Here is a 17,651-nt window from a genome sequence, read left to right as displayed (position 1 = left end):
GGAAAAAATAAACTTCCTAGACTCTAAAAAATTTTCTTTAATAAAGAAAGAGAGAAAAACCTATGCTGCTGCTGGTTTTTTTTCTGGAGAGGATGGGGGGGGGGGATTTTTTAAACGGATTTTTTTTAAAAATTCTATTATATTTTTGTATATGCTTCAAAGTCATGTTTTCGTTTCTAAACATATATTATAAATGTTGCTTGACAAACTGCAAAACATCTTCTCCTTAGTGTCTTCTCTTTGGAATTAAAAAGTATTTTACACTGTATCTGAAATTTAGCGAGTTTCCAACAGATTCACAGTTTCCAACATATTCACGGTATTATTACCGATTGGCGATTGGTGAGAGACACGGTAAACAAGAGTTGGTGGCTCATTTTACATTTTAACGGAGTTTTAAATAATGTTTAACGTCTTGAATAAAATAATTCTAATTCAAGAAATGGCATTTTTATTAATTTTTCTGGCGGAGTTACGGTGACATGGTCGTGATGACTGTTCAAAAATTTTATCGTATATCCATTACAATAAAATAAGGAAATTCAGCACCTGGAACAAATTAGGTTAAAAAATTATTGAAGTTTATATTACGTTTCTAAAATCACCCGCTAGATAATTAATTGAATAACCAATAAATAATGTATAAGTTCAATTACAATATAAAAAAATTCGCCAAAGCCATTATTTATTTGCAATCTTGTCAAGAGATTAACGTTACCATTACTCTGTCATTTGGAGAATTGTTTTAAATTTCAGTGGAATGTTATAATGCTTTTTTTGTGGTGTTGAGGATTAACAATGCTAATTACGGTTTTGAGGGACTCATGTATTTTATATTGTTCTTTTAAAGGGGTATTTTATTTACGCTAATGAGCTTTTCTCGATGAAAATTTTCTGAACGATTCCAGACAGATTTTCAGAGGGTGGAAGATGTTATTTGAAAATCGTTACCTTTATTTTATCGGAGATTTTTAGACTCTACTGTCGTTGTCCTAAATGGGTATTTTAGGGAATATTTTTCTTTTTCTAACGTAAAATTACATGTACTATTTTCCTCATTCAAATGGAAAGTTTTAGAAGCTGTTGTCCTTCTGATTGATAATTTTAACAGGCTCATGGACGATATTTAGTAACTAAGGATTTCTCTTGGAAAGTTTTAGAGTCAGATATTTTGTCAGATGAAGAAAAGTTGTTGACTAAAGGAGATGTTTAGGAACTGTGTTTGAACTAGGAAATCAAGTGACTGTTTACACTATTCTGGGACAGTTGTCTTCACGCGAATGGAAATGTTAGCATTTTAGCTATATTTCACTTTATTTATTCAGGGGAGAGATGTGTCACTTGATCTCCGCTGTGAAATTTTCAGAACTTATTCATTAATACATGATGGTATCAACGTAGAAATATCGTTCCTAATGATGGTGAAAATAAGATTTATTGGTATGCAAGTATTTAGTTTCAATACCTACACGTATTATGGTACACATTAGTTATTTAATTCATGTTAAACACGAACTACTTTCAAATAGAATGGTACAAAATGTATTCGTTTCTAACAATAATCTGACTTAAAGTACGAATTTAGTTGTTTTGGACGTTATTAAATGACTATGACTTAATTATGATATGTGGACATCAAAAAATAACTTCTATTCAGCTGTTTCCTTTGTATCAAGGAACTATGGACTTTGAAGATGCATTTAGTTACACAGAACCGATTTTATTGGCTTACTGCTTTAAAAATACTATTTAGATCCTGGCCGGACAGGCTGCATTTAAAATCCGAACGAAGCCGTGTAAGACAGCTATTTATTTAATAAAAATAGAAACGGAGCTTCAAATTGGGAAGGAAGGAGTCTTTTTTTTGGGGGGGGGGGGGCATCCCATCGATTTTTGTAGTCGTGTCCCAAATGTTTGTCATTTAATTGATAATGTCATTGAAATTCTGTTGCGCAATTTTGTAAAAAACAAAAAGCCACCTTCATGGATGCTGCCCACTTAATCCCCCCTCCTTAACACCGCCTTTGACCCCCCACTTTTTTGAAACACCTGCCGCCCATGTCCGCGATCATGTCTCTCAAACTAGGCGGCGGAGTCCATACCCCCCTCCCTCGGAATCGATTTCATTTATATGCGACCCTCTCAACTTGACACAATAATCCTCTTTAGGCAAAAAACATTTTTGAATTTTGACGACCTGAATTTGAATCAGAGACGTAGCAAGAAATTTCTCACGGGCGTGTCCAGCCTAAAACGAATCTACTGATACTTGAAATTGCCAGAAGAAGCAAACATAGTTTGATTTTATTTTAAAATCGGTAGTCATACAATAGACCAGATGATAAAAAGCATTTATTAGACCAAAGAGATTTTTTTTTTTTAATTTTTATTAAATGAATTTGTTTGGGGCTTCAAGAGAAGGGTCCAGACGCAGGCACCACCGCTTTTCGTATGCCACTGATTCAAATAATTGTTTTTGCAATTATAATTGCCATAGGAGCCATTTGTAGAAACAGGAAAACCAACGAGTTGGGTCCTATCGCAATTCGTGATTGCGAATAATGTAGTTGGAATTCAACACGTCAAAACTCAAATGAATCCGTGATTCTGGACTCTGGATGTTTTTCGTTTCCTCCCCCCCCCCTTTTTTTATGAGACTGTTGTTGCATGAAAGATGAATAAAAAAAGTACGTTCTTTCGAAACTTATTCGTTTAGTTATAAATAGCAAACGCTGTTTTGCTCCTATAGGGAGAAAAAAAGGGGGGGGGGGGGAGACTGCAATGGAAATTAAAAAACAGTGTCTTATATGCGTGTTTCACTCAAGAAGAGCAAAACCCGTGAGTGCAATGGGTTATGACTGGAAAATTAAATGGGCATACATTTAAACCCAGCTCGATTTTTTCGGTTTAGTAGAATAATCGTTGGTGCTCGAGGCAGGGTATGCGGTGTACAACAACAACAAATGTGGTTTCCTTTTTCATTCCAATTTTGTTTGACCAAGGTCGGACACCTATATTTTTTCAATGGTCTCACGAGAGTCTCATGACTCTTAAAAATCTGAGAAAACAGGAATAACCTGACATAAATAACCAAAAGAACAAATTGTAGATAAAACATTGAAAAAATAATTATTCTCAGTCCCCTTCATTTCAATTTTTTACGGAAGGGGGGGGGGGGCAATTCGTGCATACTTATTGAATATTATATTGAAAAACGGCAAGATCCCACCCGCGTAAAATGAAGGAATATATTAATTTCCCAAGGCCATTGGGGGTTGTCAATTTAACCCTTAATATCGGGACTGCTTATTTTCTAAAGACAGTACATGACAGTAAATTAAGAACCAGAGATACATCAAACTTGACGAACGGAGGTGGGGGATTCTTCGCAATAAATAACAGAAAACTGCAATACAATGGCAGCGTCGAAGTTTGAATGTTCTTAAGATGTTTTCAGAACGCCGAAATCAAATTAAAAGCTAGAAAGTTCCTACCACCTACCATTTATTTTTAAAAATTTAATTTTATGTTATTTGCGTCATTTTCGTATGTCCAAAGAGTTATTATATAACTGCGATACTCTGCCATGCAGTGGGTTTTATGAAGTCGTGATTTGGAAACTAAACATAGTTGGAATGATTATAATGCAACTCTGGTTTGTTGTGCTATGACCAGGGGACCAGGGCTGCCAAGAGCCAAGACGAGCTCCTTGTCAGTTTGATGAAACTTAGACTAGTGGTAGTCGAGCCCCTCAAGGGATAGGCTCCTAGTTTCTGACGACTAGGCTGCCATGCCCTCTTGTCGATGACCATCACTACTAAGTTTACCTGTTTTTGAAGAGTTTAGTAAAAAAAAGGTGTTACTTTCACGGATTTGAGCTAGAATATCTCTATATATTAATAAAAGGTAACGTCAAATAATTGTGAAAGGAAGTCTGTGGCGGGCCTGCATCCAGGAGACCCCATAGCACCTACAACCTTGAAAGTTGGTACAAAATTACTTCCAGTCTAGTATGTTTGCACCTGGAGTTTTTTATTTTAAATTTAAAATTTGTTTTTTATAATTAATTTTTCAACGGCTATTTTTAACTGTCGAGAAAAATACCAGTCAGACGCCCCATTCGTCGGTCGAAGCCTTCTTTAACCAATCGGCAGGATTTAACCTCTGGTTTGGGCTATCTGTCTGGGGAAACTCGGCTGGTTCGTTTGCCTTTTGAAGACAACCACTTTTAAGGAAAATTAATAACTGCTCTAGATGTATTAAGAATTGAAAAAAATTAAAACTACAGAAAATGTAAAAAAAACTTTTATTGAAAAATTCAAAAACTCTATATGATATCGCTGAAGATGTTCTTGGAAAAAGTAATGAAGCGCTGACTCCTTCCTGGCTGGAGAGGGAGGCGAGACAGCCAAAAGGAGATGCCGATCTTCATTCAGAACCCATCGTTGAAGGCATATGGAATCTGTAAGTGATTGGGAGTTACAGACGATCCAGACTGAAGATGTTCTTGGAAAAAGTAATGAAGCGCTGACTCCTTCCTGGCTGGAGAGGGAGGCGAGACAGCCAAAAGGAGATGCAGATCTTCATTCAGAACCCATCGTTGAAGGCATATGGAATCTGTAAGTGATTAGGAGTTACAGACGATCCAGACTGAAGATGTTCTTGGAAAAAGTAATGAAGCGCTGACTCCTTCCTGGCTGGAGAGGGAGGCGAGACAGCCAAAAGGAGATGCCGATCTTCATTCAGAACCCATCGTTGGAGGCAATATGGAAGTGATCTGGGGGTTGCAGACGATCCAGACTGAAGATGTTCTTGGAAAAAGTAACGAAGCGCTGACTCCTTCCTGGCTGGAGAGGGAGGCGAGACAGCCAAAAGGAGATGCCGATCTTCATTCAGAACCCATCGTTGAAGGCAATATGGAAGTGATCTGGGGGTTGCAGACGATCCAGACTGAAGATGTTCTTGGAAAAAGTAATGAAGCGCTGATTCCTTCCTGGCTGGAGAGGGAGGCGAGACAGCCAAAAGGAGATGCCGATCTTCATTCAGAACCCATCGTTGAAGGCAAGATGGAAGTGATCTGGGGGTTGCAGACGATCCAGACTGAAGATGTTCTTGGAAAAAGTAATGAAGCGCTGACTCCTTCCTGGCTGGAGAGGGAGGCGAGACAGCCAAAAGGAGATGCCGATCTTCATTCAGAACCCATCGTTGAAGGCAAGATGGAAGTGATCTGGGGGTTGCAGACGATCCAGACTGAAGATGTTCTTGGAAAAAGTAACGAAGCGCTGACTCCTTCCTGGCTGGAGAGGGAGGCGAGACAGCCAAAAGGAGATGCCGATCTTCATTCAGAACCCATCGTTGAAGGCAATATGGAAGTGATCTGGGGGTTGCAGACGATCCAGACTGAAGATGTTCTTGGAAAAAGTAATGAAGCGCTGACTCCTTCCTGGCTGGAGAGGGAGGCGAGGCAGCCAAAAGGAGATGCGGACCTTCGTTTCGTAGACATCTCTCTCTATGTCTCGGGGGTCGCAGTCGATAAAAAAGTGGTTGAAGGAAAAAGAGTTGGCAGACGACAAATCAGACGCTACAGGAGGAGAACCGCTCCTGTTAAGGAAGGTGCATCCATTTCTCAAAAAGTCATTTCACTCCATTTAAATTTGCTTCAGGTAGAAATTGGACAGATTGCAGTACCATGTTCATAAAAAAAAAACAACTTCTTCAAAAAAAAAGCATACTCAAATTTAGTTTTATCATCCATTTGAACTTTAGCATAATTCAGAATTATAAATCTGTGTTTGGATTTGTTCTTGCGTTCATTCTTGATTGAGAGTTATTCAATAGGGTGCGAATTTCCCGCATAGTTGTTTCCATTGACTGCATGGATTCAAGTGGAAAGAGAACGTAAGATTCGTGACGGTTAGCAGTGTCACGGTTGTTTCGAATATCGAAAGGTTCCTGTGTGTCATCATCACTGCAATGAAAATTAGAACATAAATGAATTGGCGAAAATAAATTTCCTTAAAAAGAAAATCGATCGTTAGCATAAAGACAATAAATTTGATCCTAACATAGTTTCAGCTTTTACAATCTCGATTTATCCTTTAGTCTCCATGCTGTTACAAAAATAAATGTATAAATTTAAAAAAAAACTTTTCACACGATGGGTTTTTCATTCCCTTGGCAGGGGATTCTAAACAATGTTTGAGGTTCACGTCAGTATTTTAAACGTTTCGTGGCAAATAAATAAAGCTGCGTTCTGATGCATTTTTAAGTCAACTTTAAATACAGTAGGAAAATATAAAGGAGGGGATGACGCAGCTGGGAGGGGCGGGGGTGAACTCCCCCTTAACCCCCTTCCGTAACACTCAAGAAAAATGTCTTTGCGCCATCGTATGTAGAGAAATTTCAAAATGTACTTCTGAACGTTCTTGGTGCAAAATTTCAGTTGTTTCCTAAATTTTTAATGAGCAAAAAGAATATGCTTTGCTTGAGCATATTTGTTCACAATAATAAGACAAAAAATGAAGGATGGGGAACATATATTCCACTACTGTTTTAAAATCATAAAAGAAATAATAAATTCTGAAAATATCAGAACAGCGTTTTTTGTTATTAATGATGAGATAAAAAGATATTTACCAGTTACGCTTCCATCGCCTGTAGAGGTAAGCAAGCGTGGCCGTCCCGGCAAGAAGCCCGGCCGAAAGCAAAGCAGCTTTAACGTAGTGCATTATCTGAAAATATATAAATATTAATTTGTGTATATTTCAACCAAAAAAAAAAAAAAAAGATCATTTAATAAGAATGTGATCTAGTCAGCAAAAACATAGTCGTTTACCCCAACCCCAAAATAACATCATTTTTCATATCGTTACTTATTTTAATGTTTACCTTTGAAGAAACGTAAAAAGTAATCTTAAACGTAACTAATTAGCACAAAGACATAGTCATAAAATAATATATCATGCACTACTAGTACTTGCATATTTTGCTGAACATTAAAAAATTTCTTTAATAGGTGTTAGTGTACGCCTTTATTACAGTTCAAAAATAAAGCATTTACTTTATTGTTGAAAAATGAAAAGCCAATACCCAATTTTAAAATCCATCACGTATGATAACAGCACCTAAAAATTCAATATAGCTATATTTTTTTAATAGTGAGTTAATGAATTTCATTGTTTCTGTAATTATCGGAGTGTTCATATAATTTTCAGGAGTTAGTTTTTAAATACTGCAAATTTTTATTCATTTCAAGTTAAAAGAAAAATAAATTGTGGACATAACCCTGCTTTCTCTTTCGTGAGTTAAATTAAGTTGATATTTTTTAATAACTAAAAAAATAAATAAATAAAAATAAATAAATAGTGTGTTCATGCACGCACATTAAAAGTGATATTTCCTAAATGCATAATTTTTTAGACACTTTTGTAAACCTATCATTGTAGTAAACATGAAAAGTTATATTTTCAAATGTAATGAGTGGTGAAGTTTTTGTCGAAAAAAAAAAAAAAATACTGCAGAATAGTGTCTTGGATTCATCAAAAACCATTTTATATGATTTCACCTCTGGTTTATCTTAAACCGGTGCAGAATAGACATTTAAAGTTTTTTTTTTTTTTTTTTTTTTTGTCGAAATATTTCAATAAATATCGCTACATTTGCCAAACTCACTCCTGATTCAATATATCATTTACCTTGGCGGTATGTCACCAAATTAGCAAAAAATACTTGGCGATGCATCACCAAGCTGTCGCCAATTTGTGACATTATTTTAGTCTGCATTGAAATTAACAACGAAATATAAAATCCGTTTTCTATCCTCTTTTAAAACGGTCGGACGCAACCAAAAGGGGTACTGCATAGCTAGATCTTACTCAATCTAATTACAAATGCTCAAACTTTTGCGACAGTTTTTGAGCTATGCGAGATTCATGCGTACAAATGTACGAGAAAGTGTACGTACGATAATCAACCCGGGAAAAGTAAAAACAGATATTTTGGATGAACATACATATTGCGATCTATAAACTACCGAATTTTTTAGTGATGGGATAAAATAAGCGTGATAACATGTTTTAAAGCTTATATTTATTCCAAATAGCATCCATTTAAATCAAAACAACGTTTTGAACGGCCATTTGAATTAAAGAAATTTTTAATTCGGCTTTGGAAATGTGCTTTAGCACATGTGCCATGCTGCTTGAATTGATGGAGCATCATCGTGAAAAGATCTTTTCATCGCAGTTTTCAGTTTCGGGGGCGGAAAAGGGAATTAGTATCGTCGATTCATTTGATCTGTCACCGTGTGGTCATTTTCTGTTCCCAAAACTGAAAACTACACTGAAAAGAGCTTTTGACGATGCTGTTCCAGACTCAAGCAGCTGTGATACAGGTGCTAAAGAACATTCCCATAACGGAATTTAAAAAAATCCATGGATAAAGACAGTTTAAAACGTTGTATCGAGTTAACTGGATCATATGTTGAATTAATATTAGCTTTAAAACATATTGCCAGGCATATTTTATTCTTTTACTAAAAGTAAAAGATTCGGTTCTTTTTAGATCGCACTATTTAAGTTCATAAGGAACAAGATATACACATTCGGAAGAATAAAAAAAAACAGCGCCATCTTCAGTCGGAAGTGAGTAAAATCAAACATTTAGGCCGAAACTTAAGGGACATTATTTTTTCGAGTAAAAGACATCCCGGATTTGTAAAAGAAAGTTATGCATTGATTTATATCATATGAATTAAATAGTTCACGCAATGTATTTCTAAACTGAAATGTTTAAATACGTTTATTTCACTCTTTGGACTAAATTTCTGTAGACGAATTTGGAAAGGATCAAAGCATGGGAATTATTTTCATGGTATTGATTTATGCCACTTTAAATGACAACAATTAAATTCTATCCAAAGTGTCATTTCACAACAGAAACAAATATGTTCTGGACCTCACACTACTTCATTGTGCGACTATTAAATTATCATTTTTTTTCTTTAAACTCAAAAAAAAAAAAAATGAAAAGAAAAAGAAAAAAAAGTGCTTGTCTTCATGTACGTGCGTTATAACTAAACGTAGGAGAAGAACGTGTGTAAAGAAAAACAAATGTAATATAATAATGCCTTAGGGGGAGCAAAAGAAATATTGTAGTTTCACCCTTGTGGTCTTCCTTCCCCTCGTGAACCGAAACAGAAAAATCCTTTAGAAATTTATTTCTTCAAATGTCAACTTTTCATTCAATAAGACGCTAAATACCGAAAATAACACCAAAATGAATTGAGATTCAAAACGATATTTTTGTCGCCAAATTTGGAGATGTATCGCCAAGTTGGCGACAGAAACTTGGCGACCCATAAGTTGGCGACATATCGCCAGCATTATAGTCTGCATTGAAATTGATACCAAGAAAGTAAAAATTAAGATCGCAACTATTATCCACTGCAGTTCAATGCGGTTAGTTTGTTATACAAAATGATTTCAAAAAATAAAATCTTACCACAATATTCAATTGAAAAATCGCAGAGAAATCACTTTTATGTTAGCAACTTGAAAGTTCTTCTCCAAATGACGAAGAACGATTCTTGAGAACGAAATATTGTTGGGGTAACAATTGACTACCACTGTTGCTTCAAGAGTAAAATGTTTATTATATTGTTCATTTTATCCAACAGTGGGAATACAACTGTTTGTTGGTGCGGTTCTGCTAAAATTTAAGAGGAAAATGAAAAAAAAAAAAATGTTTTGAAACATATTTTTAAGCATCAAAAAACATCTTTAGATGTCAAAATTTTCAAAAATTGAGAAGAGAGAGAAAAAAAACATGCTCCACTTTTTCCTCAATTTTTAAACATTTCTTAAAAACACAGTTTTTAAATTGATAACTCACTTAAGTTCACAGAGTTGATAACTCACTTAATATGTGTCATAACGATATAACATAGTGTCATAACGAATACGGCACCCACTCCGTCTCTAATGAGTCGCTACATTTGGGGCAAATGTTTTGCAAAATTGCTACATTTGGATATCTTTGACTAAATTTTGGAACTAAGACTTTTATGATTTCGTTAAAATATTTTTCAGAAATTTCCAGGGTGCAATGCTGTGACTGAGAAACATTTAGGCACCAAAGGATACTCTCCTTAAAATGGTATTAAATGAGTTTCAAAAATACAGGGTTCATACACTCCTTTTGCAAAAAGATCAATTCATTAGAAATCAAGCCGATCTTTCTCTGGTACACTGGTGGTAGAGCCCGTGCGGATGGAGAATGGCTTCAAAGTGTGGGAATTTTCGGTTTTTGAAACTAATTTGATACTGGTTTAAGCATTGAAGGGGGGAATGATGTTAACGGGGTAAGAGGCGATTATCAGACTTTAACTTGGTAGAAAAGCGGAGGAATCGATCGGCATCTTTCACACGACAGTTAACTCATCAGGCATATGTACCGCCACCATTCTCATTTCCGTCTAGGGCCTGATTAACGCACAGGCCAACTAGGCCTGGGCCTGGAGGTCCCATCTTCCTAAGGGGCCCAAAATTATGCATAACATTACAGCTATACAAAAAATACAAGCTTTTAAAATAATGATTTGTTGGAAAAAGAAACTTCCTTAAAGGAGAACTTTTATTAATTCTGCCAGTAGAGAATTTACCATGTCACAATTATGAAGTTCCCGAAAGGGACACATAAATACTCACGATAAATGATTTGCATAGTTCTGTGACAGACAAAGAGGTCCCACATAAATGCATTCAGATGAGCCCCAAGCCTGTAAATCAACCACTGCATTCCGCTATAGAGTCTTCAGGGGGCCTCTAAATTATTGTGGGCCTTGGGCCTCACTTTCAGTTGGTCGGGCCCTGTTTCCGTCGGTAGAGTAAACCTTTTAGTTGATTCAACTCATCGGGACATAGCCATATTTTCGCTCTACTGCACAGTCTACACTCACAAACTAGTTGAGTGAACTTGGTTTAGTGTTAACAGCACTGTGAAGCACTTTTTTGAATAAATTCGGCTTATTAGAATAAAACTTGATTCAAATACCTTGCCTCGTGTGGACAGAACGAGAAAACTCAGTAAACAAGTTGACATGCATTTTTTTTTTCGAAATTTTTTTTCAACTTACCGCCTTGTGTATGGAAGGCATGAATGTTGTTAATTGTTAGCATAACGAAACGGGCCGACGGGAATGGATCAAACTCATGCGTGATAACTTGAAATACCTTTAAAATTAATTTGAGAGTTAAGTGAGACGGATGTCAACCGTCTTGTCTAGGGGTATGGGCGCCTATATAGGGGGGCAAGTGGGGATTCAAGCCGCCTTCTTAAAAATTAGAAATTTCTTGCTTTTAGTACTTTTTTCTTTGCAAAAATGTAAAAACATTTCTTCTCCAGCCATTAGTACGTCGGTTATTAAAAATGTCAAATTTTATTAACTGTAATCTGTACTGAAATTGGTTTCCATGAGGAAAATGTCATGATAGACCATAGGGAAAATATCTGAACACCCTTCTCTCTTAAAATCCCCCCCCTCAAATACCTTTTCAGGGGGTCAGAGTAAACTGACAGCGGACGGGGAGATTCTGGGTTCGAGCCTCGGCCCAGACACGGATCTACTTTCTCTCCTGTCCTTGTCTTTTCTTCGTGTTAATGTGTTAGGCAATGAGTAATTTCTTACCCTAGTAACGAGTCTTTATGTCAGGTGCGTACTGTGGAAGTTAGATTTCATATCAAATGACGGTATATTTGGAGAAATGTAGCAGCGTAACTCAAATTGTCAACCAAACTGGCTCGAGAGCGACAATAAAACAGTGAGACGAATGAAGTTTAACATTGAACAAAATGAAGATTTATTTGAAGCAGTTAAGAGAGTTTTAAACTCAGAAGATTAATTCAAAACATAGTATCCCTGCATAAAAACAGAAAAATGGAGTACACGAAGTGTGACAATAAAATAACCGGACCATGCGTGCGCTAGCCGTTAGTTTTGACGTGGATCAGTAGAATGTGGATCAGTAGTTTACTATAGATGACTAAGGTACTTCCTGTGCTTGGGCACGTTATTCCGTCACGAGTTCGAAAAGCTTAAAAATCGGACATCGCATGAATATAAAACTCCACGTGCAATTCAAAAAAAAAAAAAAAAACCTCCACCTGAATTTGTTAAATTGTTAAAAGAGGTGTTTGGCATATCACGCAATTAAATTTTGAAAGGCGCAACAAGTTCCCAAGAGGTAGAGAGGTTGTTGTAGAGGACAAACGTTTCAATTGAGCTGTGACAACAAAGCAGGTGAAAACCTTTAAAAAAAGCTGATGTGTGCATCACATGACTTCCTTTTACTCCAATTTAATGTCATTTTCCCATCATTGGCAATTTTAATGTGATTCAATAGTGTACTCTCTAAATATCACCACCAGTGGCCAAATTAAAATCAGATTTTAAAAAAAAAAAAAAAATCACCAAATTTGTCGCCAAGTTGGCCACAAAACTTGGCGACCAAAAGACTGGTGATATATCGCCAAGTGTCCGCCAAATTATAACACCACTTGAGTATCCATCGAAATTAACTATGATTTCTCCCCAAAAAAGGGCAAAAGACCCCTTTAGAAACACCCGAATGCAACCAAAAGGAGATGGTGCACAATTAGACCCCGCTAGGAGTCTACGTACCAAATTTAACTTTCTGGGACATACCGTTCTTGAGTTATGCGACATACATACGCACATACATATACGTACATACGGACGTCACGAGAAAAGTCGTTGTAATTAACTCGGGAAATGTCAAAATGGATATTTCGGGTGTTTTTACGTTCTTAGGCACTTATCCGCGTGTGATCGGGTTGAAAAAAAACTCAACATTAATTCGGGGGTGAGCAAAATGGAAATTAAGGCCGAATTTTGAGTGAATTTTTTTTCGCGAATACAATACTTCCTTTTTTGTAAAAGGAAGTAATAAATGAAATGTATGAAATGCATTCATTAATAAATGTTTTTTTTTTCTAGATATTTAAATACTTGGGATGACATTTAAGTGCCGAAAGAAGCTTTCAACATTCACTATATTGATCGCATACGAGGTTCTTCCCTTTGATTCCCACCTCCCCCTCTTTTTTAAAAATTTGAAATTCCTTTCCAGATTGCTCCACAGTTTTAATTGTTCAGTTATCTCTTTTTCATCATTTAAATGTAGAGGCTTATCGTTCACTCATAAATTTGTTTGCAATACATTTCGTTGAGAAAGTCAAAAAAATAAATAAATAAATAAATAAATAAATCTTTACTAATAATAAAGCTGAAAATCTCTCTGTTCGGATCTCTGTTTGTCAGGATCTCTGTGACAACGCATAGCGCCTAGACCGTTGGCCCGATTTTCATTAAATTTGGCACGAAGTTAGTTTGTAGTATGGGGGTGTGCACCTCGCAGCGATTTTTCGAAAACTCAATTTTTTTTCCTATACTAATTTTAAGAATTTTTTTTCGAGAAAATTATCACAACGTGGAATAGTAAATTACAAAATCATCATAACGTGGAACCGTAACATGGGCGAGAAATTTAACATAGCAAATTGGAGAAAAATTCATCATCTATTATTTGTTAATATACAGGCGAACCAAACGACCTTTTAATTCTCTACTACGGGCAAAGCCGTGCGGGTGCCACTGATAAATAAAATAAAAATAAAACACTATTAACAGAATCTATGTTCACCACTTGCGCAAACTTAAAAAATAGCAAAACTAAGGTACTGATATTTTTTTATTCGCGCTTGCTTATTCAAAGGTCTGAAAAATTTTCATTATTTTCAGAGTATAGTATGGTCTCTCTTAAAAGGGACTTACAGCTTTCACGTGTTTCCGATATTTTAGAAAAAAATAAGTGAATAGTTTTTGTTTTAATTTTTATGCAAAGGAATTGTGGAATTCTAAGTCGTTTTGTTCAAATTTATTAAAACTAAATTTAATATCAAGTTAAATTTATTAATTTTATTCAAATTTAGTATTAAAAGTTTCATTCAGAAATGTACATCACATTTTGTAACTCAGAATGTTGTTCAATTTCTGGTAAACTTTAAACGAAGAAACGCTAACAGCATTTTTAAGAAAGTATGAATTGAACGTATTTTACTATTTAAGAAAACCTCTTTTTAATGATAAGAAAAAATAGTTTTCGAGGTATGCAAAAAAGAACAAAGAAAGGGGATTAAAGAACGTATATAAACTGTTTTTCTTAAAAATATATAGTCATTATAAAGTTCAGATACATTAAATTATTTTCAGTAAATACCCCCAAAAATGTAATGAATCATAATAAAAAAATTCTTACAATATAATAATTCAACTTACCTATTTGAGCAAAATTAAAATTTAAAAAATGGGAACTGAGAAATAGCTTTTGAAAGATTCGTCTGCACAACAACATCAGAAATTAATAGAACTATACTAAAACAAACCCTGTGGCACGACAGCCCGTGAGGGCCAAGGCCTACTGTGCTCAGCTCAGTTTTCTTGGCCCCCCTTAACGCGGAAGCCCCAGTGTTTGGTTCCCAAGTACGCTTGGTACTCATTTTATCGACCCACTGAAGGAATGAGCGACTGAGTCAACCATGCCCAACTCGGGAACTGAACCCGGGCCTGTGGCGTGGGAGCGCGATGCGCTCCCACTGAGCCCCTGGGCATTAAAATAAATGTAACTATTCTACTGATGGAATTTTTATTTATCGTCTGCCGTATGTTTTATCATCCTTTCTAATTCATAATTTTGAGTAAGGATGGTTAAAATCCAGGGTTGGCCAGATTGGAGTCAATTGGGTTGGACCCAATGTTTTTTTTTTTTTTGAAAAATCTCATTTAAAAAAAACCCATTATTTAGCCCACTTTTGGGTTTTTTTAAGTTTCTGAAAAGTTTTTAAAAAATTAATTTAAATTCTTTCACAATTTAAACTTTTTTTTTTTATTTGTTCTTCACCACAGACAATGGTCATAAAAATTGAATTTTGAACTTGAATAGTATTTCTTAACTCTTAACGGCATTAAAAACGGCATACTTCAAAAATTTAAGAAATATATATATTTAACTTTTATCTTTAACTGGTCAATAATAACTCAAATTATCTTGACTAAGTCCTGTCATGTCTGATTTTCTCAATATTTGTAGATTGTACAGAGGAAACTACTCTAGCTAAAAGGCTTTCATGTGAATTATTTTCTGCAAACCAACACGTCACAAATCTAGAATAAACAAGGTATATTTTTTAGAAATGAACAGGCTTTACAAACGGTCGGACAGAAAACAGAATAGGATGTACAGTATTTTCATTATCTTACTAAAAAGTTTAATATGTCTTTCTCTGTACACAGAAATAGAAAAACAGGCAACATAAAATTCAAAGAAATGTGTTGATTAAGCTGGAATCCAGTAAAAAGGGGTTAAAACTACTTGAGGTTCTACAGTAGTTTTGCATAACAAAATGAAATTAAAGTAAAATGCAAAAAAAAAAAAAAAAAAAAATGTAGTAATTAAAAACGAACAAACAATGGATTTTATCACAAGAGAAGTAACTTTGCCTTAACTGTTGGTAATCATGGAAACTAAAAAATCTGAAACTTCACCATTCTTGGGTTTCGTCGTCTTTATACTTTTCTTCAGAAAACGCTGAATTTTCCAGCTTTTTTTTACCCCAAGACAATTTTTGTGCTTTGTCCATATACTTACGCTACAATGTGCTACAAGTACCCCACATTTTCCCTAAAAAAAGACAAAAACAGATATTTCTATTAAAAAACCCAGCTTTAGTTGGGTTTTTTGAGTTTTATTTAAAAAAACCCAAAAAACCCGGGATCCATGGGCTTTTTTTAAAAAAAACCCGGGTTTTTGCAAACCCTGTTAAAATCAGCTATGTGCCCATAGCTGAAACACTTAATTTTTCTCGGCTATTTATGGGCACATCAGCTTGAAAAAAAGCTATGAAATGAGTATGCACCAATAAATTTACAATGTTAGATCCTTAAGAAGGAAACCCTTCTAAAAACTGAAATGCAAAGAAATTTGAATAATTGTTCTAAACATAGATAAAAATTTGTGTGTTTATAAAAAAAAAATGTGGTGGGGGTGTTCTTGAAAGTAGCTATTTTAAGAATCCACTGATGGTGCTCTTGGAAAAGCAACTACCAACTTGACATTGATGATGCAAGACAAACATGTCCATTACTGTTTGGGTGCCCATAACTAGTTTTTAAGTAATAGCAGGTTATGGGGGGAAGGGGGGTTTGTAAAGAAACTTTGATTTTAATATTTGCAAATAAATCTTCAATTTATAATTTGATAGTAGATAGATGTGTACACGTTTTTATGTGGGATACCGCTCAAAATTCTCTTTTGTGGAAATTTTATAAGGAAGCATGGCCGTAACATTATTTCACGACCGCAAAGGGATTGTTTACAGCGATTACGAGACTTTTTAAACATGAGATCATTAAATCAGTGGCGTACCTAGCGTGGGTGACACCCGGGGTGGTTATTTGTGGTGTATACCCCTCCTCCTAGACGCAAAAGAACAAAAATGTGTAAACATGAAACTCATGTAATTCAGAAACAACATTTGTGTTATAACGAAATTTTAAGTTGGCTAATGTACAAAAAACAAATAAGAGTGGGGGGGACCGGGGGTTTATCCTGGAAAATTTTCTAATTTGCAGTCTTGAAGACTCATTTTAGCTTCATATCTTTCAAAAACTTGCAATTCCACTTAGGGTGACAACCGGGGCGGACCGACCCCCCCCCCCCCACAGCGACGCCACTGATTAAATTAATCATTAATTTTAAAGCATCAAGGAGTAAACTTATCCTGAACAAGAGAAAATCGTTAATATTAGAAAAAATGATTTCTTGAAATTCTTGACAAAGAAGTTTAATTAGTAGGAGTTTAACATCTTCCTCAGCTTACATTCATGTGATTTTGTTTTAAAACTCCATTTTTAGAAAATTTTCATATTTATTTACTTTTTGCCTAAAATTTCCTTTCAAGCACTTTTCTTGAAAAAAGTCTGCTTAACTTAAACACGAACGAACTCGATTTTGAAAATAAATTAATCTCATATGTATATAGCTAAAAAGGTTACCAAAAATCCAACAGACTTCGCTGGGCTCTAACCGCAGCTATGTGATTTCATACTACAAGTTTTATTGAAATGAAAGAGCATTATTAGACACACATATCTATTTAAGCCTGGCAATCAGTAATGGTTAAGAATACTAAAAAAGTCTGTTTGCATGATAATAGATGCGCGAAAAATAGAAAAATGTCTGTGCTTAAATGCATCATACATGTCATTTCAGTTGCAGCCGTGATGGCCTGTTTGGTAAGACGTCGATCACGTTAATAGAGGGTGGCGGGTTAGGTGCCAACCAATCGGAGATCCTCCGTATTTATTAATGTGTCCCACTAATCATTAAATATGTCCGTGATCTCCAAGTTTCCATTCCAAATAAGTACCTCTGTGGGTGATGGATCAGGGGTTACTCGGTTCCTGCTCTGGATAAAAAAACAGCTGTCTTCAGGGCCTTATCCGACTGGTTAAACCATGCATAGCGGTAGATATAGGGAATGCTGGAGTGTGAGGTATAAAGTTAAAGTTATAC

This window comes from Uloborus diversus, chromosome 5 (assembly GCF_026930045.1).
Source record: "Uloborus diversus isolate 005 chromosome 5, Udiv.v.3.1, whole genome shotgun sequence".
Lineage (NCBI taxonomy): Eukaryota > Metazoa > Arthropoda > Arachnida > Araneae > Uloboridae > Uloborus > Uloborus diversus.
The sequence above is the reverse complement of the archived record's forward strand: the minus strand, read 5'-3'. Positions refer to the sequence as shown.